The 14,475-nt window shown below is 36.3% G+C and overlaps 1 pseudogene; it reads left to right on the top strand.

Annotated features, from left to right (window-relative positions):
• Positions 1–12,515: 12,515 nt before the first annotated feature.
• Positions 12,516–12,634, top strand: LOC120586423 (uncharacterized; annotated as a pseudogene).
• The last annotated feature ends 1,841 nt before the right edge of the window (positions 12,635–14,475 follow it).

Below are 14,475 nucleotides of genomic sequence, written 5' to 3'. Positions count from 1 at the left end.
AAGTTCTCCAAGATAGCTCATGGCTGGAATTCATTTGGTCAACATTTTAGGCAAACCTACAGAGAATCCTACAGAGAATGCTATGGTGTGATCCTTGCCCTTAAAGGTGCTTGCAATCTTGGATAGAAAGGAAGTGCTTGGGCCACTCACAGACACTGACACAGTGACACGGTTTGGCTTAGTCTCTGTGGGTGAGGTTCACAGAGCACTGCAGATGGGGCTCACCAAAAGAGGGCCTCTGTGGCCTCAGCAGGAAGCACCATTTATATATGTCAGGATGACACCACAGATAGAGTTTACTATCTTGTGTGTGCAGACGTGGCTGACAAAAAAAAAAAAAAAAAATCTCTTCGATGCCTGTATGTGAAGACTGATATTCAATTTTAGCTGCAGAAACTGTTGCTGTTCCAGATGTCAGGGGTTTCCGGCCCACGTTCTGAGTTGGGCTCCTTACTTTTGCTCAGACAATAAAAGCTAATTTTTTATCCAACTGTTGCAGACCATCTTTACTTACTCATGGAGATCCCCTAAAGTCAATAGCCACTGTCCTCATATCAAATTATGGGTCAAGGTATATTTTTAAAAAATTCTCAGCCTAGCTTCTATGTAGAATCCTCTCTCAATTTCCAGTTTCTAGGTTGTACAATTCCCCTCTGCTTCCACACAAATTTCACACTCCAGCACAAACACACCCTACCATCACCACCACCATATTGCTAAAGCTGTAAATATCCCCTCGGTGTACAGTGGGCCATAGCTTCAAGCAACGGAGCATATCGCCTTTCTGAATACCTTTTTTCTCTTCTTTGCTTAATGAAATCCTGTTCATCCCTCAAAACCCAGTTGAAGCATGACTGCCACTGTGACACCTCCATGCTAAAAATCATTCCTCTTCTATGTTGCCACATTTGGCTCTAACTTCCATTATAACATTGATATCGCATTCAGTTGTATTGTTACTCTATGTAAATCCTCTTCTAAAGATTCATGGTTATTTTTCCAGCACATAAAATGGTTCCTGACAAATAAATCGCTAATGAATTAATAGAGAAATTAATAGACTACTCCTCTGATAAAATCATTTCTCAGCAAGCATCAATTTAGTGCTATCATACCAGCTGTATGACAAGACATCTGGGGGAGCATTTGAGATCTTACTTTCTGGCATATGTCATCAGTTTGGTTCAAATAAACTGCTATAAAAATTTTTTAAAAGAGATATCTGGATGACCTAAACTTGTAATTTTAAGCCATCATTGTAGCTCAGAGATAAAACTGAAGAAAGGGTTAAAAGTTTGGGTGCAAAGTTTTCATTTGAAGAAGACTCAGAGTTCTTTTTTAAAAAATTAGAGTTTCTCCTCTACAGACTTCAATTTGCTCAATAACTTGATTTAATCATGTCCACATACTGTCTTTAAAAGACACAGTAAGGTCACTCTGAGCTTGATCCAGTTCAACAAGAACAGCAGGTGGTGATGCCCTTCATCACTTCTAACCTGCACCAATCACTACCCAGAAGCAAGAGAGAAGTTCAAGACTTGATTGGTCCCTAACAAATATTACTGAACACTCTAAATATCTAACTCTGCAGTTGATCAATAACTGGTGGGATTCTAAGTGTTTACACTTGGAAAAGATCTAACAATCACCTGTTCTGGCTTACCCCCAAACTAAGAATCTTCTCTACAACATATGGGGTAGATGGTTGTCTACCTCTGCTTGCAAACATCTACAGACAAGAAGTTCCTTATTCTGTGAGCTATCTATGAAACTCTTTTAGGCAACTGTAGAGATTAATGAGCAAATATACATAAAGCATAGTACCTAATACATAGGAATTGCTCAATAAATGTTAATTATTGACATGATTCTCGTGATCAACTCTTAACTCTTTGTATTTTGCTGACAATTCCTTCCATTGTGAGAATTTGAATGGCCATGCCAAAGATGCTGTCTCCCATCCTCTGATGACAGAACAGTGCTGGGATCTGTGACAAAGAGAGGATGAAAAGCCCTCTCCCCAATCATATGCTACATATTGTCACCTAGAACTCGAAGCAATATCACTATATTCAAAGTTCTACAAAATTCATCTCTAATTTAAGCTAATCCAAGACATTGGGCAGGGAATGATCCTTCTCATCTCCAACCTTTCCAGAGCTCAGCTGTTGGTCACCTACGGTACTTAAGCTCACTATTACCTACTGTCATTTAACCTCACTTGGGGAAAATGAACACACACACACAAAATATCTCCATAAGACTAAGTAACTGTTTCTGTATCAGTAGTAACAAATTCACATATGGGAAAAGAAGGATACAATGTCTACAGCGATGCAGCTCTGGTTAGAGCATATATATAACTTTCAACATTGTCACATAGAGCAGTTTTTAGTTACAGAGTGCTACAGCTCTTAAACATGCACTTTTGTAATTATGAGCTAACTTCTGCACTTAAAAAACAACTACCCAATTTCTGCAGTTTCTCCAACAAAAGAATTCTTTCTGCCAAAGGTATATTTAAGTCTCCAGCTCACAGAGATACAATTGCAACATTAAAATGGCAGGTTAGTTTTGCCTTCACCTTCTACTATTCCCATCCAGGTTTCAAAAATCTAAACTCTAAGATCTAAGAGCCAATTGTCAGTCAGAACTCACATCCCAGATATTTTTTTCTTCTCCAGAAATTTCTGCAAGAAGCTCAGAATAGGATCTTAGCCTGGCTACCTAGTCATCTCAAATTTATTCATCAGTTCATTAAACAAACATTCTGAGTACTTTTTTGGTGTGAACCATATACCCTCCCCTATTGTATTCCCCTGATATGTTCCAATTTATGGAGCGCCTATATAAAATGTGGAAAATCATGCCTACTTCCCTTCCTACCAATTCTATTGACATTGTTTTGCTTATTTTTCATCACCATGAAAATTTTTCTTCAGTTGTGATAAAAAAAATAAAAGCAAAGGTGCAATATGTGCTACGCAAAGGTACAGTTCTCATATGTTACTGTTCTTTAAGAGAAAAAGACCGTATGTAAGTATATGCTCATATAAATGTGAAATACCTCTGGAAGTAAATTAAATCAGTGATGCCTCTGAGGAACGAAACATTGCACAACACTGACATAATTTTCAATAAATTTAGAATTAACTTTTTTCAATTTTATTATTTAAAAAAAAATTTTAAATAGTAAGAACATTGGTTAACAAAATCCAATAAGTTTCAGCTGTACACTTTAACAAAAAGGCATATATATATTTACACTGTGTGTTCACCTCCCATAGTTAGATTTCTTTCTGACACCACATATTTGACTCCCTTTACCCTGTCTACCTCCCCCCTCCCCCTTACCCTCTGGTAATTAGTAGTCTGTAGTAGAATTAACTTTTGAATAAAAAAATTCTCAGGTTAGCTCTTCCTTGACAGAGAGACTGTTATATTTTTTATCTCTTCTCAATGATGAAGCTCTCCAAGCCCTATCTCCCAGCCCAAAGGAGAAATTGACACCTCCTCACTTATGGTAATAAGTGTCACTGTAAAAAAAAATCACAAACTTAGTGGCTTAAAACAGCACAAATTTATTTATTATACATTACTGTAGGTCAGAAGTCTGACACAGATCTCACTGGGCTAAAATCAAAATGTAGCAGATTTACAACCTTTTCTGGAGGCTCTAAGGAAATATTCCATTTCCTTGTCTTTTCCAGCTTCTAGAATATGCCCATAATTCTAGACTTGTGGCCCCTTCCACGTGTAAAGCCTGCAATGGCTGGTCAAGTCTTTCTCATATTTCATGATTCTAAAACTGATTCTCCTGACTCCCAATTCTACTTTTAAGGATCTTTATGATTTTATTAGGCTCATCCAATAATACAGAATAATCTTCTAATCTTAAGGTCAGCTGTTTAGAAATCTTAATTCCATATGCAATCTGAATTCCCATTTGCTATGTAACATAAAATATCCACAGGCTCTAGAGGTTAAGACATAGATATCCTCGGGTAGCCATTATTCTGCCTACCATAGCAAACAGATTGTATAGATTGATGATAGATAGATAGATAGATAGATAGATAGATAGATAGATAGATAGACAGACAGACAGGCAGACAGGTGCTTTGGAATCCTTTGGCACTGCTGGGAGCCATTCCAAGACATATGAGGAGGTACTTCAGGCAGTCTATTAATACATACTCTTTAGCCCGACTTCCTGATTTCAAATGCCAGGTACACCACTTATACTGTACAACTTGTGCCTCAGTTTTCTCACTTGCAGAATGAAGATAGTATTAGTACCTCTACCACAGGGATGCTGTGAAGCTTAAATGAGTTACTACCACTTGGGACAGTGCTAGCATATTATGAGTACCCCATACATGCTACCTAGTTTGACTTGACTCACCTGCATGACCAGGAGTGCTCACAGAGGAACGGCTCCCAGGACACGGGCATGGCAGCCCTAAGGCAAAGTCCTGTTTTTGTCCTAAGATCCTTGAGAAGAAAATTTTAACAATGTTTTTAAATCTACCTTGGTATATCTAGTTTTTTTCCTTTTGATTTTACCATATTGAAAGGTAAACTACCAGCCTGTTTGGTTCAATACTAAGAACCTAGTAACCATACTGGTTTTCTGCTATGGGTTATATGGATTAAGCCAGACAGTCTTTGCCGTCAAGGAAAATGCCACATAATGGGTATGTAGTATGAGCTAACATGAAACTTAAACAGTAAAGAGATTTAACAAAAAGATTGATTTCTAGAGCTCCAGACAGTTTGGATCTAATAAAGCAAAGGGAGAACTCTCCATTTTGAGCTGTTACATTTTGGCTGCAGTGTACTCAGAATGGAAGTTCTGTATAGCAATTTTCATTGTTAACACAAAGGAATCTGGACACCAAAGTGCCATTCAAGGTACCTACTCTACAATTAGAATCACATAATTGGACCAAACTACATTTCACTAATCTTTCAGTAAATCTTTCCACTAACATCTGGGGATTATTTCTAGGAAATGCCTAAAAAGATAGCTTATTTATCTCTTTAGGTTTACTATGCTAAAGAATTATTCAATGCACAAAGTTCAGAGACAAGCACATGGTATCTCAGTTCAACACTAAGCATTATTTAAAACATAAAGATTACACTGAAAATTCTTCCGGTTTTTACTGTTAGAACTTGGTAATAGGCTATCCTCATTCCCATGAAATTACTGCCAAATTGGAATCAGTAATCCTACCTCTATTTATTCTCCTTTCAAGTATTTTGGCAGCAACTCTGCCATATAATTTAAAGCACTTAGAAAACTGACAATACCCAAATGTCAACACCAGGGAAAAGGAGTGCAAAACTGACATTCTATATTCTATACTTTATCATGACTGTCAAATGAAATTCAATTTTATATTACCGAATACGGCAATTTCTCTCAATGCAGTAATACGTGTAATTAATAAGCTAAGGAGAAATTAAATACTGCCTGCCAAGTATTCTATTACAATCTGATTCAATCCAGTCTTCAGCAAATCCATAATTTTCATTACACCTGTTAAAATGTTCTGAACAAGCAGTCTCCTATTTTAAGTTTTCTATAAGCAGGAAGAAATTTCCTTTAATGTGAATAATATAGCCAGATTCCATGAAACAAAGGTTTAATAATATTTGTCTACAGCTCCCTTTTAGAAATATCAGCATTATAAAGGATATTAATTGGTAATGTCATATTTGTTGGGATATATGTTAGAGCAAAGAAATCTAAAGCAGTAAACATATTTTTCCTCTTTGTTTCAGAAATTGTCCAACACTCCTGGTCCAGTGAAGAAAGGAGCAAAGATTTATCAAAGAGGCTGAGTCTAAACCAAATAAGATACTGTCTAACCACAGCAAAAGTCTCACTTTGACTGTTTTTCTCTTAGGTAGATTTATTTATTTATCCAAGTGAGTTTTTGGTGAGATCTTTTAAAAGAACACCTGAATTCATTCACTCATTCAAAAAATATTAAGCACTACCCACTAAGTGTCAGGCACTGTTCTGGGAACTGGGGATACATAGCTAAGGGCAATGGCCTGACATCAGGAATCCAAATATTGAGCAATGGCTAAAAGTGAGTACTTGAGAGTAGCCGTAATGGCTCTTGGAGAAGAAAGGAAAGGAAGTGCCATATGCTGGGAGTAGGGTCCAGCCAACTAAATTTTTTAAAGACTAATTGTTCGAAGATCTGGTGTTAAAAATAATTGGAAATTAATAAAAATTTTGAAGACAAGGCAAAGATATAAAGTACATATGACTGGCCCAAGGGAAAAAAATGTGAAAAAGTGGTCAGGAAATATAAAAACTAAAAACAGAATGACTTGGCACAAAGAAACCCAGACTAGAAACTTCTAGTGGAGAACAAGAATCTTCGGAGAAGTGAATCTAATGACTGTGAGTGTGTCACTCTCATCTGACCATGTTTATAAAAAAGAAAAGAATGATGAACTTGGGATTGTTTCCCCTCATATTCCAATCAATAGAAACTTCCTTTTCGCAATGAGACTTTAAACAATTAGGGGAACACTTTGATTTCCATCTAATGGATTTAATAGTGATTGCCATTTCAGGAAAAGCACTTCATCCAATTGTAGGCATGCCAAAGGTGGAAGAGAGGGGAGCAGCAGCATAAACTGTACTAAAGGCCTTCGCAGCTGGCTTTGAGTCACTGTGAAAATAATATCCTTCCTCTAATAAGCCCTTAAAGACTTGGGCTCACTTTTCATTGGAGATGAGAATGTGCTGGCCCAAGAACAACTGTTGTTTCAGCACTTGAGCATCAGGGAGCTAGATGCTCTATTTACTGTGCTGATGCCAGGCATTCCTGAGTACTGTGTAAGCTGTCCTTGAGAAAATATACATATCGTGGAGGTTCAAATACTTAGATAGCAGTTTTAGTTAATGGCATATTCCAGCCTCCCACATTTTTTCCTCCTGCTCATCATCCAAGGGCCTCTGAATATTTTCTTATTCCCTTGGTTTTGACCAGGGAGCAAAGTTGGGCAGAGAAAGGACAAATACCCCAGGTTACCAACCCTTTGGCCACAGATCTCCTGTACCCTGGAAATAATCTGTTATATTAGGGCTAGCTTTTCCAGAATTCACCCTCACGTTTGCCTCCACCAGTGCTATATTATTTTAAGTACATTGAAATATGTTCTTGCTTTATGAAGGCATCAATATTTCAACTGAACTATAAATGCCAGCATATCAAAATTTATTATAAATATTGATGTTAATATAATATATGAGGATGATAATTAAGCTTGGATAATTTTCTGGATTAAAGATAATTGGCATTGAATTAATAAGGCACACTTATGCATTATATATTTGCTAAATTAATTGCTTATTCAGTTTCTTAACATAATATTCAAGTGCATTCTCTATTGATTTTGTTATTCAATTATGCCATTTGCTATGTGAATAAATTGTCCTCTTAATTATAGTATAAGAGTTCTATAGTGTAAAAATTGAAATTTATAAAAAGTGAACTGTAATATGCAATCCATTCTAGGATATTCTATCAATTAGGAATAGTTTTAGCCACAAGCAACAGAAACTTGACTAGCAGGCTTAAACCACAAGGACATAATAAAGAGACTAGAGAGGAGCCATACCAACATTGAATCAGCAGCTCGATGACGTCATCAAGGATACAGGCTCCTCAGAGTTTTCTGCAAGACCCTCCTTGGTGTTTATTCAATTATTTTCCAAAACAAGATCACATGCCCATGCAGATAAATCACTGGCAAGGAGCAACGAGATTGTCATAATTACTTTACACTAAATGTGACTTAGACGCAGAGGTCGAGTGTGTTGGCAAGGAAGGTGAGCAACCGACAGAATCTGCCCCATGTGAAGCCCCTTCTGAAGCCAAGCATGTAATAGAGATCCTACTTTGTAACTAAATGGTGACATTGTGTATTTTGCACACTAGAATCAAAGCTGAAGAGAAAAGACAGTTACTGGCTTTGGTATTTAAGTGTCCCCACAGATTTATCTCCAAGTCAGAAGGTCCCCTCCTGGATAGGAAGGCACCACCTCTGATGTCAAGAAATAAATGCCATTATCCACTATCCACCACTGGGATTTGACAAAGATAAGAGGGGAAGCAAATAGACAAATCGCAGAGAGCAAATTCATTTTTGCAGTTGGAAACTGCAAAATATTGTTAAGTCTTAGGCCTTAAAAGTGTCACAGATAATGTTTTCTTCTACTAGTTACTCACCAGCCCTTCCTAGCTCTCACTTGTAGCAACTCAGTGGCCAAAGAGTTTCTGCCTTCTACTCCATGTCCCACTAAGACTGTCCTAGGAAGACTACAAGAGCACTGCAGTAAAGGTCAGAACACTGCTCAACTCCAAGGTCAAAGCACTTAGGAACAACATCTCCACACCTTCACCATGGTCAAATCATCTTTGTGACATTAAGTTTCTTTTAAAATGGAAAGCAAATACAATGCAATACACATACACCTTACTGTTGTACACCTGAAACTCACTGAATTTCATTAACCAATGTCACCATAATAAAAATAAATAAGTTTAAATAATAAATAAATAAATAAATAAATAAATAAATAATAAAATGAAAAGCAAGGAGTCAAATGTCTGGGTTAAACACTGGCCCCTACTAAGTGCACGTACATTGCAAACTAATTCAAAAACTGCTTTAGAGCATAAATCTGGCAATCTGGCCTATGTCAGAATGTACTAAAGGGAAAGAAAACAAACTATGCAATCAAAGTCATAATCAGCTTAAGTGGAAACAATACTGTATCTGTTCATGATGGCCGTTCCCATCACCAGTTGAATTAGCCAAAGTCCCAGACTGCATGACACCAAGCCGGAGGCTTCAGGAGACTTACGACTGATATTCAGCAATGTTGTGCAGCAGAAAGAACACACATCGTTCGCCAAGCGGGCCAGCAATGAGCCTTTAGGAAAGTTGCTTAAACTTTGGGTCTCTGTTTCCGTATCCACAGCAATTGTGAAAACAAAGTCTGTGCAACAGGGATGGAATGAGACCACGTCAAATAAAATAAAAGATACCATTTATTATCATTTTGATAAATCAGGTTAAGTTCTTCTTGGGAACATCTTAAATATATGGGGCACTAAATAAAATAAAAAGGAATGAAAGGTCAAGTGAAGGGTCGTCGTATGACACATTTTGGTGCAGTGTTTTTTATCCAGATTGTCATAATATCCCCCAAAGACTTGTTAACTACAAATTACGGACATTTCATGTATTTGGAGAAACTGATGATGAAAATGACATGAAAACCTAATGCAAATCTAAAAGCCAAATATGATCAGCAAATTTTGACATTAAGCCTTGTATTCAAAAGAAATCTCTGAAATTTAAATTAAGCAAATGCTTAGGAATTTAAACATTAAGCCATTTGGCACTCATTTTCTTGTCCTCTTCACACTATATCAACCAGGGATATCATCAATACATAGTGGGGAAAACTCTTAATAAATATCTCTTCTCCTTTTCTGTGTTTCGGTTACTCTCTAACTTTGTCTTTACCTCAGTTTCTCTCTGTGTAGCACACATCCCCCACACCCCACACACACACATATACCTCTGGGCTAATGAGTCAAGCAACACTTTAGAGAGGCGAAGCTGGGAGCACAAATATGCTAAGAGGGGTGAATCCCAAAACAATCCAGTGGCAGTTACCTCATTGCAGTTAAAGTCCCCTTGTATGTATATGTATGTATGAGTGAATAATATGTTCTCATTTTTCTACTTTTCTCCTTAAGCAGTACCCTTGGTGTTTATTTTATTCTGCAAGAGACAGGCAGGTGGGGAGGGAAGATGATTTCCAGAATAATTATGCCAGTTCCTTATAGCCATGGGTTACACTGTTGGTATCGCCCCTGATAAACACTCTATCTGGATTATTTCCCTGGTTGGTAATTTACATACCATTTTTCTCCTGCCACTCTTCTCAAAAGTAACAGATTTTTCTCTAAGCAACTATTTCATTTTTTTATTATCTGCAAAAGTGGAACTGATCCTTAACAGATGTTGTCAGAATCAAACTTCTATTTTCTTCCATTTTTAGTGATAAACCACCTGTGGTTCCACTTTTTTGACATTTTTTTCCTCCAGTTCCCTGCTTTTCTTGATTAAAGGCATGAGTTCCTTAACAAAGATCATTTTGTCATCCTAACACTGTGCACATGTGGGATACGGCTTCCCTTCTTGACTGTAAATCAGGTTTTTTAACTAGGTGTGCACCATTCAGATATGTATCCTTGAGAACAGATGGGTGCCAAAATCTACAATGCATAGAAAAAAATAATTTGAAAAAAAAGTTTTTGAAAGAAAGTTATACATATGTTTTTAGGATCCTAGAACTTTACATTGAGAAGGGCATCACAGTTCAATTATTTTATACAACACTTCCTCTTTCCTGTCTTCTTGTCACACCCATTCAACCCTATAATATGTTAGAGTAAATGAGGAAATTCAAAGAACATACTTACAGCATATTTAAGATAATATAAATTGGCCACAAAAGATAACTGATCTTTTCCATGTTAAATCTTAAATCATAAATGGTTCTGCTATTCTAGTCACGCCCTTCAAGTGATATTTTTCCAATTAGATGAAATACAAAGAGAAGGAAATATTTTTTTTTTTTAATTTGAAGAAAATAGGAAAGTAGAGGAGTTTGTCAACAAACAGAATCTCTTTAGGCAAATCTTTTTAAGATAATGGAATTGTTTCAGATGCTCCTAAAAGGAAAAAATGAGAGAACCTTTGTCTCAGACCCATTTTTTCCAGGCCCCACCTTTGGTTCTGTGAGAAGAGACTTTCCAATTCATTCCACAAACCTGCATCAAGAAACTATTCTGTGCCAGGCCCTGAGCTAGGGACTGGAAAGAATAAAACATAATCATGTCTCTAAAGAGCTCCCAGTTTGGAAGGAGAAACAAACACAGGAATAATAATTAAAATACCATGCGCTAAGAAACAAAACAGGGGTATCTGCAAAGTGCTTGGGGCTTATAAAAAGGGTAAAACCAGGTCTTCCAGATGTAGTCAGGGAAGGCTTCTCAGAGGCATTGGCACATTACGAAGAATAAAGAACTCTGCAAAATCTGTACAGGCAGGTCCTAGTTCTCCCTCCAAGTTTCTCCAGAATAACTCCAAAGAAAGTAACCCAATAACATATTTCTTCAGGATGATTCATGGGAGTGCTAGGCAACTGCCACCCCTAATAGGATCTCTAAGGAAAGCAATTAACTTGCAATTTTCCTTTATTATTTCACTCATCCACATAATTAAATCTTCTTAACACACTTATTTCATAGTGTTTTATGAAGAATGATAATGCTGTTACTGTATACTAATGATAATATAATTAGCCACCAGTTTCACATGCTTTGATGCATTCTTTCAAAAAATTATTCTAAAATACAACTTCTGCATGAGGATGAGAATGAGCTAAGCCTTTTCTTCTAGGACGCTACTGCTTGTCACTATTTCACAGTAAAGAAATATCTTAAAAGGTTTGCCTTAGATTCTTCTGTTTTCAAGGAAAATCTAAAGGTTTATTTGGATAGACTAAAAATCTCACTGGTCACACCTCAGGGGTTTTGCTTAAAAATATATGGTTATTGTCATTGTGCTATCTTTATTATACTATATAAATATTATACTATATATGCATATATACATATCTACATATATGCATACATATGTATAACTCTTCTCTATGTATTATATTATTTCATGTGTACATATATACACACGTACATATGTAGTTATATATAGTATATATACATATATGTATATGTATATATTCTATATACAGTTATATGTACATGTTTATACCTATATATATACCACAAGGAGCCCTTTAACCTTTCCTCAAATCTCATCTCTATCTTATAAATATCAAAAGTTACTTTTCCTCAATCCCTTTCATGAAATCTTTATGGGCCAAGATAACAATGTGAGTCTTAGCTGTGGTTTCCTCAGAGTTAGATAATATGAAGCAGCACCCCGACTACCTACTACAGCATCACATGTATATGATTTTAAATCCACTTTTCTGAAAGTGAGCAGGAGTCCATTTATTTCACTTACTTTCACTGTCACTTTATGCAGTTTAGGACTGCATTTAAATCTAGTTCAGAGCATCAGAGCAAGTTTTACAATAAAATGAACTGGTCCTAATTGATCATCACTCACATAGTTTGACCTCTTCTATCCTAATATCTCATATGAAAGTTTCCTTTCAAAGTTACAACCTACTGCTTTTCGAGATGAATTAAAACCAATTTTTGATGTACTAAATGTTTCAAGAGATGACTTAACATTTCAAATATTACTGTCTCCCTTACATATAGTATTCTTATTTTCAGTGCATTTTTATAACTAGCATCCTATTTATGCCTACAAACATTTACATGACAAGGTGAAGGAATTTAAGATAGGGACCCCTTAAAAGTTAGGAGATAGTCTATGGCCATGCTACCCTGAACAAGTCTGATCCCATCTGATCTTGGAAGCTAAGCAAGATCAGGCTTGGTTAATACTTGGATGGGAGACCACCTAGGAAGACCAGGTGCTGTAGGCATAAAAAAATAATAATAATAAGGGATTGTAAGCTGACGAGGTCTTTGCAATCTGTGAGGTCAACCAAGGGTTGCCTCGCCTAAAAATAAATAAATAAATAAATAAATAAATAGATAAATAAATAGATAGATAGATAGATAGATAAATAAATAAATAAATAAATAAATAAATAAATAAATAAATAAAAAGTCAGGTGATAAGCTTAAATGCTGTATTAAAGGCTCTCTTATAATAATTTTGAACCATGACGTGGTCACATTTGGAGGGAAGCAAGGCCAAAGGTTTGCCTTATGTGACCAAAGTTTCTCTCTTTTTTCTCACTCATCAAAACACAGTGCCTCTTTCCTTTTCAAATATATACCTGGCACACAAAATTAAAACTTCAGGTGCCAAGACAAAGCGTACATGGCACTTTCTTCTAGTTTACAAATACCACAGACAGTTTACTTCACATTTCTCTCTAAGCCGTCTTTGGGCTCAAGCAATCTGGCCAAGATTGTGCCAAAAACTTACTGATGGGATTTTTTTTTTTAATTAGTTTTGTGCACAGTTCTCATTAAGGTCAATGCAGAATGATTTATCCAAATAAGTCATTTATCTGTGCAGTGGCTTAACAAAAACTAGGTTGTATCATTCTTTAAATACCTCATCATTCAGTGTTGCTGATGCTCTTGTGTCATTAACCATAAACCACTGGCATTTTCCAGCTCTGCTGTATATCGCTGGTTGCCTCACTAGAATAGAGGTGCACAAGCAGAATTAAGGATCTATTTATAATGTCATGCAGAAGTGTACAGTATACACTTTACAGAACATTTTGTCTTAAGAAAGGACATTAGTTTTTCCAAAAGCCTAACTCACATGTTTCCATGCTTCTGAGCAGTAGGAGTTCAATGTGAGTATTGAGAGATAAGATGACTGATTTTGAAGAGTGCTTTCTCTGTTTTTGCCTATGAACATGCAATGGCTGTATAAAGGAAGAAACCATGCAACGGCTGTTTCAAGGAAGACATGTTAAAAGGAAGATTACCAAATATGCAAGATCCGCCACCAATTTTAAATCAGAATGAAAGCTTTGGTTTCCAAAAAAGGGATTGGCACTAACAGAGAGAATATTTTAGCACTTCCCTATTCCTTATTTTCTTATTCTTGTTGCCTCCTTTGTATTTAAGTCTTCACTGTCAAGAGAAAAAGCAAAATAAACAGTTCTCAAAGTTTACTCCTACAGAAAACTGAGGTTCCAAGAGATGGAACCTGATATTTCTTATTAAATCATATCTTGGTGATTTTCTTTTAAAATTTTCAGAAGCTAGGACCATTAATGGATTGGTTTTTCTCAACAGAATGTATTTACCCCATTCATTTTTCTTAAAAGTTTGACACATCTGCAGCTTGCCTACATTAGAATTTCATGTGAGATGGTATTTGTAGCATGGCATTACAGTCTTAGTTGTTTTAAGCTTAATATAACAAGAGTTCATAATGTTTTGCAAAGTCAATTATAACTTTCAGGAGTTTTATCATATGAGCCATTTGGGGCTTCCAAATCTTTCTGCTTCCAATTCTTCCCAGAATCATCTTTCTAAAGTAACTCTGATTTAACTCCTCTATGAAAAACCTTAACTGGCGCCCCATTACATATTGCACAAAATCCAAACATCTGAGCAGAGCACCCAAGGGTTCTCTGAGCTACACTGGAGTTCATTGTTTTGCAAAGATAAACTTTCCCTACTTCACAACATAAGGCTTGGTGTGTGTGTGTGTACTGAGTCATATCACACAACACACAGAAGAGAAAGAGAGACAGAGAGAGACAAAGAGGGAGACAGAGAGAGAGAGACA

The sequence above is a fragment of the Pteropus medius genome, unplaced genomic scaffold (genome assembly GCF_902729225.1).
Source record: "Pteropus medius unplaced genomic scaffold, Ma_sr-lr_union100, whole genome shotgun sequence".
Lineage (NCBI taxonomy): Eukaryota > Metazoa > Chordata > Mammalia > Chiroptera > Pteropodidae > Pteropus > Pteropus medius.
This window is presented reverse-complemented; position numbering and strand designations above follow the sequence as displayed.